At 40.3% G+C, this 14,809-nt stretch overlaps 2 protein-coding genes across 13 annotated transcripts in view; one reads left to right on the top strand and one right to left on the bottom strand.

The window, feature by feature from the left end:
- Nucleotides 1–9,842, bottom strand: part of LOC307179510 (uncharacterized protein) — a 511,372-nt gene extending 501,530 nt beyond the window's left edge. For 10 of the 11 annotated variants that reach the window (XR_013825403.1, XR_013825404.1, XR_013825406.1 and 7 more), the window contains exons 1-3: nt 7,837–9,842; nt 6,263–6,371; nt 1,376–1,485 (exon numbers count right to left, since the gene is read on the bottom strand). The gene's annotated coding sequence lies outside the window, so the exon portion shown is untranslated. Of the gene's footprint in view, nt 1–1,375; nt 2,273–6,262; nt 6,372–7,836 lie in introns of those variants that run through there. The other variant, XR_013825412.1, reaches the window with a different exon arrangement.
- The window catches only part of CDH11 (cadherin 11), a 140,996-nt gene that overhangs the window by 20,806 nt on the left and 105,381 nt on the right, over nt 1–14,809 (top strand). The window lies entirely within an intron of this gene.

Below are 14,809 nucleotides of genomic sequence, written 5' to 3' on the forward strand. Positions count from 1 at the left end.
AGAGAGGCTTGTGCAGTGAAAGGCAATATAGATACATACATGCAGAGATATGTGTATGTATGTATGCAAACACACACACATGCACACAGAAGCTATGTTAGCAAGCATGCATTTACACACAAAGCATCTACTAGGTAATAGCCACAGTGCTAGGTACTAGGCACACTGAGGTAAAACTATCAGTCTCTTCCCTTAAAGTGCTAATAGTCTGGAGGAGGAGGATGTAATTAAATTGGTAATTTCAGTATGTTCTGATCCACGCTGTAATGCACACATTTAGAACCATAAAAAGGCCTCTTAGATGTTGAATAACTGAAAGCAAAATTAATTAGCTAGAAGTCTGTTCTTTGAGTATATGCTCCTTGTACGACCATGAGGACCAACTCTGCCTTAATAAGGAATTACTATGTGTTAGGGTTTAACTAAATCTCTGGACAGGCTGCCAGGAGAAAGGTGGTTGGCTTCCCAGAGGCTGGCCAGGTGAAGAGCTTAGACAGTATGGTTTATTTACTTGTCCATTTATTTGTGGCTGTTTCTGTTCTTAAGAGAGGTTGAAATGGCCTTCATAAATACCAGCTCTGCACTAAGATTTCAACAAAATAAACTTAAAAAGAAATTAAGATGGGGGGAAGCAAGAGGAAGGTTGTAAGGTAGAGCAAGAAACTTCATTGAAAAGCACACCATAATTTATGACGTGTAGCACTGTTTCCTAGTAACCTAAGCAGCTGGAGAAACACCAAGAGTTAGACAACCACCACAAATGAAAAATGCATTAGTTTCCAGGTGAGACAAAACATTTCTTGGCACTGATGCCCGTAGAATTTCTTTCAAAGAGCCTTATAAAGAGACCAGTGCCTCTAACAGTATAACAATAAGCCCAGAAAACTGTACACATAGTACATATGTATTTACATATAGATGTATAGATGTACGTATATATCAATATATAGAGAGAGAGATGTATATGTATGTATAGATGTGTGTGTATATGTATGTGTACACACATGTCTCTAGGGTTGCTTAATTCAAGTGGGGGCCCAAGCATACTAGACCACTTAGTAATCAAGATTCTTAGGTAGTGACACTTCCATGGAATTTAGAAGATCCTGTCTCAGTCCAGCATCTCCCCAGTCCTCTCCTTGTTCCTTTAACACACTGCTCCACAGCTTTCTCCCAGAAGGAGCCAAGAGGGCATGGACTAGAAACAGAGGAATATAAGCAGGTAAACCAGAGCTGCTGATTGTTCTAGAACCACACCACTCTTCAGAGTACTGGGCTCTGAGCCACTGAGAGCCCCGAGTTCTGGGCATCTCTGTCTCTAGTCTCCTCTACTAGCTTCATACAAGGCTTTTCCCTTTGTGGCCCCAGAGTTTACCTGTCTATGAGTGGGTCACTGGACTCCTAAAAGGCTTTGGGTCTCAGAAATAAATAGTGAACAGGTACAGCATCCAAGGTGGGTTTTAGCCTTTGGCCTCCCATGAACTCCTGAGAAAAGACATATTTTTTTCTCATTACTGGAAATTTAATGAATCTGTTTAGTATATCACATCACTACATAAACAATATTAACACAGGGTTCTTTTTATTTATATACAGACATACCTTGGAGATAGTGCAGGTTTGGTTCCAGACCACTGCAAAAAGCAAGTCACACAAATTTTTTGGTTTTCCAGTGTGTGTAAAAGTTACACTGTAGTCTATATTGTAGTCAAGTGAGAAATAGGATTATATCTAGAAACATGTACATACCTTAATTAAAGATACTTTATTGATAAAAAATGCTAATCATCATCTGAGCCTTTAGCAAGTCATAATCTTTTTTTAATAGTCACATCAAATATCCCTGGTCACAGATCACCATAACAAATATAACAATAATGGAAAAGTTTGAAATATTGTGAGAATTTCCAAAATGTGACACAGAGACACGAAGTGAGCAAATGCTTTGGGGAAATGGCCCCAATAGGCTCGCTCAGCGCAGGGTTGCCACAGACCTTCAGTTTGCAAAAAACGAAAACAAACACGATACCTGCAAAGCACAATACGGCAAAACACAAGAAAATAAGGTATGCCTGTACTTTCCTGTAAGGAAAAGCCTCTCAGGATGAGGAGAAACCACAGTGTCTGCTGTAGAATCATGGTTCATGGTTTTGTGCAGGAATGGGACAATGGGCCTATGATTTGAGCTGAGTTATAAGAGAACTGGGGAGATGTGTCTGTGGACCAGGTAAATGGCCACGTGGCACCTGGCCTGGGCTTGGTCACATAGCTGTAGCCATGTCCCACAGCTCCTCTGTGTCCCAGGAGTCCCTACCAATAACTGGAAGATAGTGACAGCTGCCATCTATATTATGGTTGATGTGCAAATGGCTATATAAAGAGAGAATTATACTTAGGGATTTGATAGTGCCAAAGACACCAAGAAAAGGGATTCCTATCACTTTTTAAAAAAAATATTTATTTATTTTATTTATTTATTTTTGGCTGCTTTGGGTCTTTTTTGCTGCACGTGGGCTTTCTCTAGTTGTGGTGAGCGGGGGCTACTCTTTGTTGCATTGTGTGGGCTTCTCATTGCAGTGGCTTCTCTTGTTGCAGAGCATGGGCTTCAGTAGTTGCGGCGCACACACGGACGTAGTTGCTCCGTGGCATGTGGGATCTTCCCAGACCAGGGCCCGAACCTGTGTTCCCTGCATTGGCAGGCAGATTCTTAACCACTGCGCCACCAGGGAAATCTGGGATTCCTATCGCTTTGGTCCAAAGGACTTCCATTTCCCTTCACTCAGTGTGAGTGAGCATCTCTTTCCTCTGCTCCAGGCTTAGAGATAGCATCACCAAGAAGCTGTGGAAGAACACTGACCTGGGAGTCAGGAATTCCAGATTCTCACCCAGATTCTGTCATTTTTTAGTTATACCTCGGGCAATTAACTTTCCCTCTTGGGGCATCTGTTTACATTTTCTTTTTAAATAATGGAGCTAAACGTGATAACCTCTAAGAACCTTTCCAGGTCTGAGAGTATACCACGTACTAATTAACAGTTCTACAAGATGGAGCTATGTTAGTGAACCAGACAGACCCTGCCCTCTATGAGACTTCTGTTGGAAGAGGCAGAACGTCCTTGATAGGACCATCTCAAATTGGGGTAGTTGTCATAAAGCGCATAAATAGAGTCATGTAATAGAAAGAGCTGAAATGGCTCATTCAAGCTAAGGAGACCCAAGAAGACGTTTCTGAAGAAGTGACATAATTTGATGTTCCTGTTCATCCTTGCAAACTAAACAGCTAAAATGACATCTGAAAGAATAGCCTTGTCCTTCGCAAATTCATCTCAGCAATAGCATTAGATGACAGAACTGATTTACTGAGAGGTCTCCTGCACTAAATTCTTTGTGGAATGTGCCAGGATATAAATAAAGGAAAATAAATAGAGAAGATCTTTACATCTTGAGCAAGAGATACATTTATAGCGCTGGGACAGGGATGGGGCTCCATAAATAATTTTCAAGATGCATTAATCAATTCAGAGAATGTTTATTGAGCACCTACAATGTGCCTGACTTTAAGCAGGGAACTGAGGCTAGGATGTTTAATCATCTGGAATCTTCCTGCAGAAAAGCCTAGTCTAGAAAGAGAAGCAGTATATAAAAATAAATCTCTCTCTCCCACTGTAACAGTGGTGGTGGGAAGGGATATGGGACACCCAGGGACATTGGTAACAGTGCTGGTTTGCTGAGGTATGATCAAAACAGTTCACAGAAAACAATAAGGATGAGTGTTTCAGTGCAAAAAATAAACCACTGAAGTTATTTTAAAGTAATATTATTTCTGCTGAGATTTTACAATATTCATCTCACATTTGGGGGAATTAAGACTAAAGAAGTAGCTTGAAATGTTAAAAAATCAGATGCACAAAATATTCATCATAGCAAAAAAAATGAAAAAGAAAAGAATGCTTAAATATCTATCAAGAGTAGATCAGTTAAATAAATTATGGTGTATTTTTATGGTGGGCTGTAATTGTCACTGGAAGTATTCACAAAGAAGATGTAGCTACGTGGACATATGCTTAGAGTCAAATGTTAAGAGGTGCAAAGTAGGCCACTGAATTACCTGTTCAGTGTGATTTCAACTTTCTACATACACACACCAGAGGATGGAAAGGAGTCATGGAAAGGAGTCATTCTGAAATACCAGTGGCAATTATGCAGTGAGGGTATCATGAATTATTTTGTTTTCTTTTAAAATTTTATCATTTTTCAATTTTTCATTACTGCACATTAGTACTTGAGAAAGAAACATATTGAACGTAACTCCAAACCTAGGGTATTTGGAGAAGAATGAAATAGTGGTTGCTTCTAGTTCAGTCTGTTTCTGATGAATTAGTCATTATTCCTCTGGAAGAGAAGCTGAACCTTGAATTTAAAAATAAACTTTACATTTTGTTTTTAATTCTAGGCTTTTGCAATATCACAATTCATTTCTACTGTCCACATTTTTTTTTCTCTCTCCAAATTTAAATGAAGCAACTCAATAATGCTACTTAAAAAGCATATGTGAGTTTAGAAAATCTGGTTTTATTGTGTGTTTCTGTTGGCAGTCAGGAAGAGCTGAGGAAAAGGGCAGATCTATTAGAAATAAAAAGGACCTTAGCATAGCCATTTTATAGCTAAGAGCAGTAAGGCTTAAAGATGACGGGTGGTTTGCCTATGCACATAGCTAGTTTATAGGGACATTAGGCATCATCATGGTACAGATGTGGAGAGTAAGGCTAGAAAGGATATGGCCCAAGATTCAGTGCTGTTTTGGTGGTGATGGTGGTGCTGTTTGTAGAGGTATTGGTGATAATGATGATCATGGTATTTAGAGGCAGAATGAAGACTAGGGATCATGCTCAGTTAGAAGTTCAATGCAGTCGTGCTAAGAGTGTAGAACCTTCAGGATACATCCTTTTAAAACCAGAAGCACAATGTCAGAAAGAGAGCCAATACTAAATCAGATAGAACTTAAGGTCTAGATTTAAGCATTGCTATTCCATGAAAACTCAGAACATGTCAATTTTCAGAATAGAAATGTTTATCTCCATATCTGAATTTTAAAATTCATTGTGCATATGTTCTGTGATTTAAAAGTAACAGTCTTTCCCATTTTTCTCATTCTATTGCAAATTGCAATCGCACCATGCCATCAAAAAGTTATTTAGTGACAACTTCTGGGAAGCCACAAAGTTTCCTGTAATTTGCATATATTTTCCACATTTGGAATGCTAGTGATTACATTTTTTTGTGTTCACTTAAAATAATATATTATTATTGAAAATAAATATAATAATAAATGCAAAATGTTGGCTCTAATGACATATGCTAAACATTTTCACAGTGCAGCACAGCATATGCTTAGTTCTTCATTAAGAGATTTTAAAATAACTCGTATTTAGCAAGAATACATTATCTTTTATTCAAAATTAATTATATGCTGTTTTGTGTACCATAATTTAAAGTGCTACCCACTTCTAATATGTAATACGCAAAAGAAACTATGGTTACAATTCATTAGAATTGGCTTCTTTCCTTTGCAGTTTAGTGGCATAATGAATACATAGAGCTGAAATGGTATTTGTTACTTAAATCAAAAGTTACATGAAGTGCTGATAACTAACAGTTACAAATCCTTCATTTTTTTAAATCACAGCATGCCTCAAGAGAATGGAATAAGTCATGAGAGTAGTTCAGGCATAATTAGTTATTTTGCCATTCTTTGATAGTTTTTTTCTAATATAAATTTATTTATTTATTTATTATTTATTTTTGGCTGCATTGGGTCTTTGCTGCTGCCCACAGCTTTCTCTAGTTGCGGCTAGCGGGGGCTACTCTTTGCTGCTGTGCTCGGGCTTCTCATTGTGGTGGCTTTTCTTGCTGCGGAGCACAGGCTCTAAGTGCACGGGCTTCAGTAGTTGTGGTTCATGGGCTTAGTTGCTCCGCGGCATGTGGGATTTTCCTGGACCAGGGCTTGAACCCGTGTCCCCTGCATTGGCAGGCAGATTCTTAACCACTGTGCCACCAGGGAAGCCCCTTTGATAGTTTTAAGAACAAGTTTTTAGAAGGGCTACTGGAACTAGAGGGTGGAAGAATATTTAGAAATCATTTTGTATTCTTCAAACACAGAGTGTTATTGTTTGGCATGCCCAGACAGACCCTTCTTTGAAAGCAAACTATGACTTTTGTAAAGAATTTAATTCTAGGTATCTATTAAATAAATGTAACATACCTTCTTAAAAATGAAGCCCCTTGTCTCAAACAGTGACCTGGAGATGTATTAGTTGTCTGGTTAAGTGACTGCAACTTTTGTTTGATCATCTTCTATGTCAACTCTTTTTCTAGTGATAAGGAAAATGATAAGGTTAAATCCTTAGAGAGGGTAATATAGCTCATGACTGGGAACCCAGAGTTGAAGCTTATGTCTCTTTGTTTAGGTAAGGCTGTTATTTGGTTTGCATGCAACTTACTCATATTGTCACTCAACCTTAATTATTAGCGATAAGTTCAATAAGGGAAGCCCCTGTGAATACCATGTTACCTTAAAACTAAGCAGGATGGAAGGACAAAAGCAAAGTGCATCGAAAGTGAAAATGAAAATTCCTAAATGCACTTTCCATTTTTGAACTGTATGGTGACATCTTGACTTCTTCATTAAAAGTGACAGGACCTTAAATACTTCTCCTACTACTCAAGCTGACCAGGGTGGAATAAGATGAGTACTCTAATACTTTGCTGATGGCAGTATGAATCAATACCGGAGGGCATTTGTCAAAGTTTTTCTTGAGATTAAACATATACAGACCCTTTGTCTTAATTGTTTTACTTCTGGATATCTAGCCTTAGGAAACACCTGAAACACAAAGATTGAGTCACAAAAAAAATGTTCTTCCAGGTGATTTCTTATGGTATATAAATCATACTTTAATAAAGCTGTTAAAAATTGCTCATCACATTTTTTTTATTGGAGTCAAAAGTGAAAACATGCTAAATGACTAGCCCTTAGAGGAAATCTCTAAATAGTAACAGTTCATTCATACAACTTAGACTTGAGAAGTCATTTGTTAGATTTATGAAGATATTTTTAATAATATGGGGAAATGTGGTATAGTTTTATCAGAAGATACATAAAAAGAATTGCATGTAAACCACAATCTCTACTTTGAAAAATAAATTTTAAAAAGCATGGTTAAAATAATTAGAAGGTAATAAACTCAGACGGTAACTAATGACGGTTATCATTGGGTGATAAGATTATCAATAGTTCATTTTGCAGTCATTTGTTTATTTATTCAAATAAACAACTTGAATTTGTTTTAAACCTCTGCATTTTCAAAATGTTCTTCCATGAAAATGAATTACTGTTAAAAATTAGGAGAAGGGAATTTAAAAATATTAAAGTGAGTCATTGTCTTTTAGCGGCATCTTGATGATATCAAAGGATGACCACGTGTGGCACATTTTAGAGTAGATTCAGCTATAGTCCAAAGATAGTCCTTACCTGGGAGGAGGACCCAATTAAATAGGATTAGCAAAATCCATTATCACTTCACTTTCTCAATCATGGTTATCGTGTATCAGCCTTGAGAGATCAGGTGGAACATGTTACATCACAAACAATTCACCTAATGCAATCAATTTACATAAATCCTCCCTTTGACATTTAGCCAACAGTGGGGTTTTTAATTTCCATCATTTGTATCAACTGTAATCAAAGTGTTAAGAGCCTGGAATTCAGAATTTGCTCACTACAGCAGTGTGCGGTGAATGATTGGCATTAATAAGCCAGCCCTCGCTGCTCGATACCTTCTCATGGACAGGTCGTCGGTTCCAGTCCAGGATGTAAATGCATTTCCTGCAACTTGTTAACTCAATTACACAGTCCTCTGAATTGCTGCAAACAGTTTTTATACAAAGCGACTTGCAGAGTCTCTATGGTAGCTGACACTCGATAATTCCTACGGGAAGGCATGAAGAATTAGACTAAATTCCCTGCATTCTGAAAGAAAGGGAAAGCGATTAAGACACTGAAACTGCTCAGGCTGTGCTGCTGTCATTACTGGAGGGAGCAATCCTGTGTCAGGTGCAAAATGTAGTAGCTCTGACTACCCCGTACCTATCTTCTGGGACATTTCCAATTCACACCTGACTCTGAAACCTGCTCTAAATTGAAAGATTCCAGGGTGTGCTGGTCTAGAGCTTCCTTTCCTCTCAAATGATATTTTTTTTCTCGTTTAAAATTCATTCTGAAGGTCCTAAAGTCGAATATTTGACTTAGATGTTTTCACACACACACGCAAATTAGATGCACTTTCTCTTACTCTCTGTTATGGAACATCTAAGAGCATACAGTTCTGTGGGATGTCCAATCACTAGGCCAAACCCTGGCCTTCAGAGCAAAGGGTCTTAGGACCTATTTCCTTACAAGCTCTGGGATTTGTCTTTGTTTTCCAAGGGTTTTATAGGAGGTGGTCTGCACACCGTCTGCTTCCATGTTCCTGGGGACCCTGTTTCAAAGGAAGCTTCTAGGACCCTAAACCCAGCCTTGTGCAGCCAGATGGGGTGTGGGTTCTGAGAAGCTCCATTTATAACAAGTCTCCAGGTGATGGGGAAGCTCTGTAAAGTTTAAGTGCTGGGTTAGCTCTTGTCCATTTTCAGAAAGCGCCCACCCCTACTGCCCCATTCTTTACTTCTTGTCAGCTTTCTTGACAGAGGCACATGGATACTCAGAAAGGGGGAATAAACATTCTAATATCTCAGAACCAACAGAGATGAGTCTAGGACTTGACTTTCAAAATGTGCTCCCTGGACCAGCAGCGTTATATCACCTGGGCTTGTGTTAGAAATGCATTTAGGTGGTCCATGCAGGGACTTTCTGAGTCAGAAACACTTGGAGTGGTTTGAAGAGGTCATCGGGTGCTTCTGATGATTTATAAAGTTTGAGAACCACTGGTCTACAGTATAGATGACCCAGCACGAGCTGCATGCCTTCATTTATGCAAGGTGTTCACCTTTCTGATTTCTGTAAAGGATGAGACACTGCTTTCCTTCAGACCACAATTCTTTCTAGAGAAGCTCACAGACCTAAAGATCCAGAAGAGATTTTAGAATCAATGTCATAGGCAGATGATGCCTTGAAAACAGACAGCGGCCCTACCAGGAAGAGGGAATAGTTTGGTCTCTTAAAAGCAGCCTCCAGCTAGTCTGACAAGATCCACTGGGTTTTAAATTAGAAGACAGGCTCCTAAGTTGAAGCTGGTTCAGGTGAATCTTAGTATTGACATGTACCGGCTGTGCAGCTTTTAGGAACGCTCAAGATTATCTGGCAGCCTTACTTTTCATATCTGAAACAGATATAATGAGAGTTCCTCTCTTTCACATGGCGATTTTGAGGCAGCGAGTGAAAAGGGCTTTGCTGAGGGCCCGGTAATCAGCAAATGCCCAAAGAATGTCAGAAGACCTGTAACCATGATATGCATTGCAGTTTTCTGATCTTTAGTTCCCTTATTTTAAATTGGAAGTAACTGTAGTGCCTAAAAGTGGTGAGTTTCAGTAATAAAAAAATGGAACTGAGTGAATCTACGCAGCAATAGAATCTCAGATCTTCCTATGAAAGATGAGAGGACGGAGACTGGACCTGTCTGCATCCCCAGCCTCCAGGACTGGTTTCAGCACATGTTCAGTGCTTGCTGAATGGACACGTGTGCAATTAATCAAGAGCTAAATTTTACAAAAGGAGCTATTTTCAGAATCTAGTTAGAGTCTTTCAGGATCTACTGTATTCTTAAGAGAATCTAGATATCTTATTTTGCTTATGATAATCTTTATGATAATCTTTATGATAATTATGCTTATTAGTATGAGCAAAATTCTTTGTCTGATACTCCCAACAACCCCATGAGCAAGGTAGAAGGTACTTATCTCGTTTTACAGAGAAGGGAGCTTGGGTGAACTGCTACGGTGGAACGGAGTGACAGTTTAGGTTGTCTGACCTCAGCACCTATGCTCGATTATTCTGCTTGCTGCTTTAACACTCCGGGCGACTTTAGCCGGTATTCTCTAGAAATAAGCAACAGGGGTGGACAAGGTTAGAAATAACTTTTTAAGTACCTGTGGGAAACATGGAAAAAGAAATAGAAATGGACTTGGATGAATCAGTGATTTTTTTAAAGTCTGTAGCTATAAGCTAATTAACTCCTAGCCAAAGTGAGAAAAGAAAGGCTTTTTATTTTGTTGTTAGTATAATGTTAAACTCTGTTCTTGTTAGATATAATACAGAAAACACAAAGACAATTGTACAGCTAAGTGCATTGTTCCAAGGTGAGCACCTCTAAGCCACCATCCCTGTGAAGAGGGAGAAACAGGCAGGACATTGCCTCCGCATAAGCCTGACCACTTTTCTGACTTGTTTGGTGATCACCTTCTCATTGCCAAGGTGAGCATCCCCAGACACTATAATTGAATTTTTGCCTGTTTATCTTTACGTAGTCCTTTCCAGTTTATTTTAATCTGTAAGTGCTTCCATCACTCCCTGTCGTTGAAGAAATGGAATAATCCTATAATACAGGGTTTCTCAGCCTCAGCATCACTGACACTTTGAGCAGGATCATTTTTCTTGTGGGGGTTGTCGTATGCGTTATAGGATGTTTAGCAGCATCCCTGGGCTCTACTCACCAGATGCCAGTAGCATCCCCTTGCCAGTTGTGACAACCAAAAACATCTCCAGGTACTGCCAAATGCACCTTGGGGCTAAACTTGCCTCCAACTGAGAACCATTGCTGTAGAGTTTCCCTCAGTCCTCTTAATCTTCTGAAAATTGGATCTTGGATGAGAGTCTTAACCAGATTCAGATTCAATTTTTGTGTTTCTTTTATTCATTGTTAAGACTACTTCCTAGGTGGTGGTGTGTACTTCCCCCAGGAGGCACATAATGTCTGTAATTTCTCTTTTTGTGTTGCTAGCCACCATTGATGCCAGTGCCTAGATCCTTTGTAAGGGGTTGCAGGATGTTGATATGCCAATTCTATCATCCCCTAGCCATTGATTTGTGAGAACATCTGTATAAAGAGAAGCCTGCCTCAGCTACAATTTGGGTGCCAGTATGGTCTGGACGGGAAAGGTATGATACAGGTTTTCCATTCTCCTGGAATGCCTTTCACCTAACAGCCAGCCTTTACCATTCTTGCCATTTAGACACACTCTCAGCTTTTAAGACCCAATTTATCAAATGAGTTGGGACCAGTGTGACCCCTGACATCAGTGACCTCATAAGGTCAGCCAGTGCTCCTGTGCTGCTCAGGCTCAGTATGAAACGTATCATGTTGGGCATAATCATTGGTTGTGATTGGTTCCCATGTCCGCTCTCACTAGGAAGTGAGGAAAGACTGTCTCTCACTCTTCCTTCATCTCACTGCCTAGATTCGGACCAGGCAGCCTGGTACCTTGGAAAAAGCACACGCTTGGCAGTGAGACAAAACTGGACACAAACTCCAAATCTGAAAAGTAGCTGCTGGGTAATTCAAGTGAGACACTCAAAGTCTGGGGGCTTCAGTGTATTACTTGTCAAAATATTAAAAGTAAGATCTCACAGAGCTGTTTTTCCGGATCAAGTCATTTGGAACAGTGCTCATGGGAGACACATTCACTACAAGTATACGGTGTGCTTTCCTATGAAAAAAGTATGTCCTGTTTAAGGAACACTTACTATGGGCCATGCTCTACTACGTGTGCCCCTTGTGTGCCTTCTCATTTGATCCCCCTGCAGTGCCCCTATCCTGTGTGGTAGGTGAAGAAAATGAGGTTTACCACAGTCAAGTGGCCTGTCCAAAACTTCCAAGCTGATGGTGGGTTGACTCTAGACTAAACTCAGACCTTCCTGATGCTAAAATCCATTCTGTTATCCACTGTGCATCCTGCCTTTAACTGGGTGTTAAGCTTTGAATGAATGGATGGATGAATAAATGACTGGATATAAGAAGATGATGCTAGAAGTTTATTATCAAATAATTCTTTCTCCCCAGAGGGCCTCTTTTTCCTGAAATTCAGTTAAATCTGGGCTTTTCATTTCACATTAAGGTTGAGGCAAGAAGGAGCAGAGCCGTGATTTGGGTGTGGATGTTGGGGGACAGTAGCATGTCAGGTCCCGTCTGGCTCCTGTGACTGTCCGGTGGTATGGTTTGCATGTTTCTCACCTGTGCTCACACACTGCCTAGCACTTTTTTCTAACCAACTCTTCCCCCTCTTATGATGAGAGGCTCACTGGTCTACACAGTCCTATTGGCAGCATAGCGCCCTGGGTGAGGCCTATGTCCCTGCCTCTTCCTTTCTACACAGCTATTACCTGTTAAAGGGGGAGTTTCCTAGTTGTCACCTGGGCAGACAGTGGAGCTGGGAACCTGGCCAGATGTCAGGGTGCCACTAGAAGGAATTTAAGCCGGCATGGCCCAGGAAGCTGAGCCTTCTTGAAAAGGATGTGGGTGGACAAGCAGCCCTATGGTTTCCTCCAGGGGGTGGGGATCTCCTGTCCACAGCCTCTGAGTGGGACCTCATCCAAGTGGGAAGGGGAGAGACTGTTAGGTGAACTCCCACTGAAATGGGAAGCTGCAGCACCGGGCGTGGTGCGTGGACCAGAGCGGGTCATCGGCACCTCTCTCTTCTTTGTCCCCCTCCCTGTCGGGAATGCTACATGGACTTCGTGTGACATTTCCTGGAACCCATTCTGTGTTCACACTACAAGTCACATCTATGTTTTCAACACAAATTGATTTCAGAACACATTAGTGAACTATACAGCTATTTGAAATCAAGTTTTATTTCAGAATATATTCAGAGTGAAGATTTTTGAGTTATATGATGCCTTTATGGTTTGGAGAATACAAAAAAAAAAAAAAAGTGCCCAGGCTCCCTTTGGGATGTTCTGGGTTTTGATCTAGCAGATAACATTCTACTCTGATAGTCATCCACCATTTTGATCGGCTCTGTTGTATTGCATTGTATTGCAATTGATAGCAGATACTCTCCCTACCTATCTTTTGTGACCCATCCTAGCATTACTATTATATTGAGTGGCTCATCTTTGCAATACCATTAAATTTTCATATCAATTTTTAGGATATGTAGTTTGATGGATCAATTTAAGTATTTAAAAGAAATAATAGAATAGTGAATAAAGAGAGGCGTGTATTTGCAGTATTATCCAATATGAAATATATTCAATATATAAAAATTATATATATGTGCATTTTCATATATAGAAGCAAATCATTTGAGAGATGAGTTTTACTAAGAAAATACAATACAGTTCTATCTGGCAAGGATTTATGGAGGAATGATTATATCCCGGGCTCTGCCATTCCATAAAGTGCTGGAGATACAAAGATGAATAAAGTAGGACACCTGTCCTAATGGAGGTCATGGTACATCCGGGAGCCAGGCATGTGAAGAAACAACCATAAAGGAAAAAAAAAATCACAAAGTAAAGAATGGACAAATTAAACTGCCCACTTTTGTACATCAAAAATATCATAAGCGGACTTCCCTGGTGGCACAGCGGTTAAGAATCCGCCTGCCAATGCAGGGGACACGGGTTCGAGCCCTGGTCCGGGAAGATCCCACATGCCACAAAGCAACTAAGCCCGTACGCCACAGCTACTGAGCCTGCGCTCTAGAGCCCGCAAGCCACAACTACTGAGCCCATGTGCCACAACTACTGAAGCCCACACGCCTAGAGCCCGTGCTCCGCAACAAGAGAAGCCACCGCAATGAGAAGCCCGCGCACGGCAACGAAGAGTAGCCCCTGCTCGCCACAACTAGAGAAAGCCCGTGCACAGCAACGGAGACCCAACGCAGCCAAAAATAAATAAATTTATTTAAAAAAAAATCATAAGCAAAATTATGATTAAAGAGCAAATCTGGGACATACTCAAAACTAATATGATCTAAAGAAGTATTTTAATATTTGAATAAACAGCTCTTGCAAGTGGATAAGAAAAAAATACCATCACCCCAATGGAAAACAGGGGAAAGACCTAATCATACAGTTCCCAGAATTGTATGTGTGACTGTACACACACACACACACACACACACACACATACACACAGACATATGAAAAATTCAACTGTGTTGCTATTCAAAGAAAGAGAAATTGAAGCAACTATGCATTTACACCTTTTACAATAAAATATGGGTGGAGCAGTTGCTACCATGACGGGACAGAGGAGTGTAACAGCCATTTCCACCCTACTGGTGGGTTTGTTAATTAAAACATATCTTCTGGAGAATAATCTGCAATATGTACATAGAGCTTTAAAATATCCTCTCTTTTGTCCCAGCAGTTTTACTTGTAAGCATCCCTCCTAAGAGAATACACAGGTATATAGACAGAGATTAATGCACAATTAAGTTTTCTTAATTAAGAAAAAATTAAAACTACTGAATAGCCCAACAGTAGGAGGTTGAATGGTCATATAATCTGTTGTCCATCCTGACAGGCAATTATACTACTGTTAAAAGAGGGTTCCCTGGGCTTCCCTGGTGGCGCAGTGGTTGAGGGTCTACCTGCTGATGCAGGGGACACGGGTTCGTGCCCCGGTCCGAGAAGATCCCACATGCCGCGGACCGGCTAGGCCCGTGAGCCATGGCCTCTAAGCCTGCGCGTCCGGAGCCTGTGCTCCGCAACGGGAGAGGCCACAACAGTGAGAGGCCCGCGTACCGCAAAAAAATAAAATAAAAAATAAATAAATAAAGAGGGTTCCTGAAGAATGTTTAGCAGTGGTGA

The sequence above is a fragment of the Stenella coeruleoalba genome (genome assembly GCF_951394435.1).
Source record: "Stenella coeruleoalba genome assembly, chromosome: 20".
NCBI classification, from domain to species: Eukaryota; Metazoa; Chordata; class Mammalia; order Artiodactyla; family Delphinidae; genus Stenella; species Stenella coeruleoalba.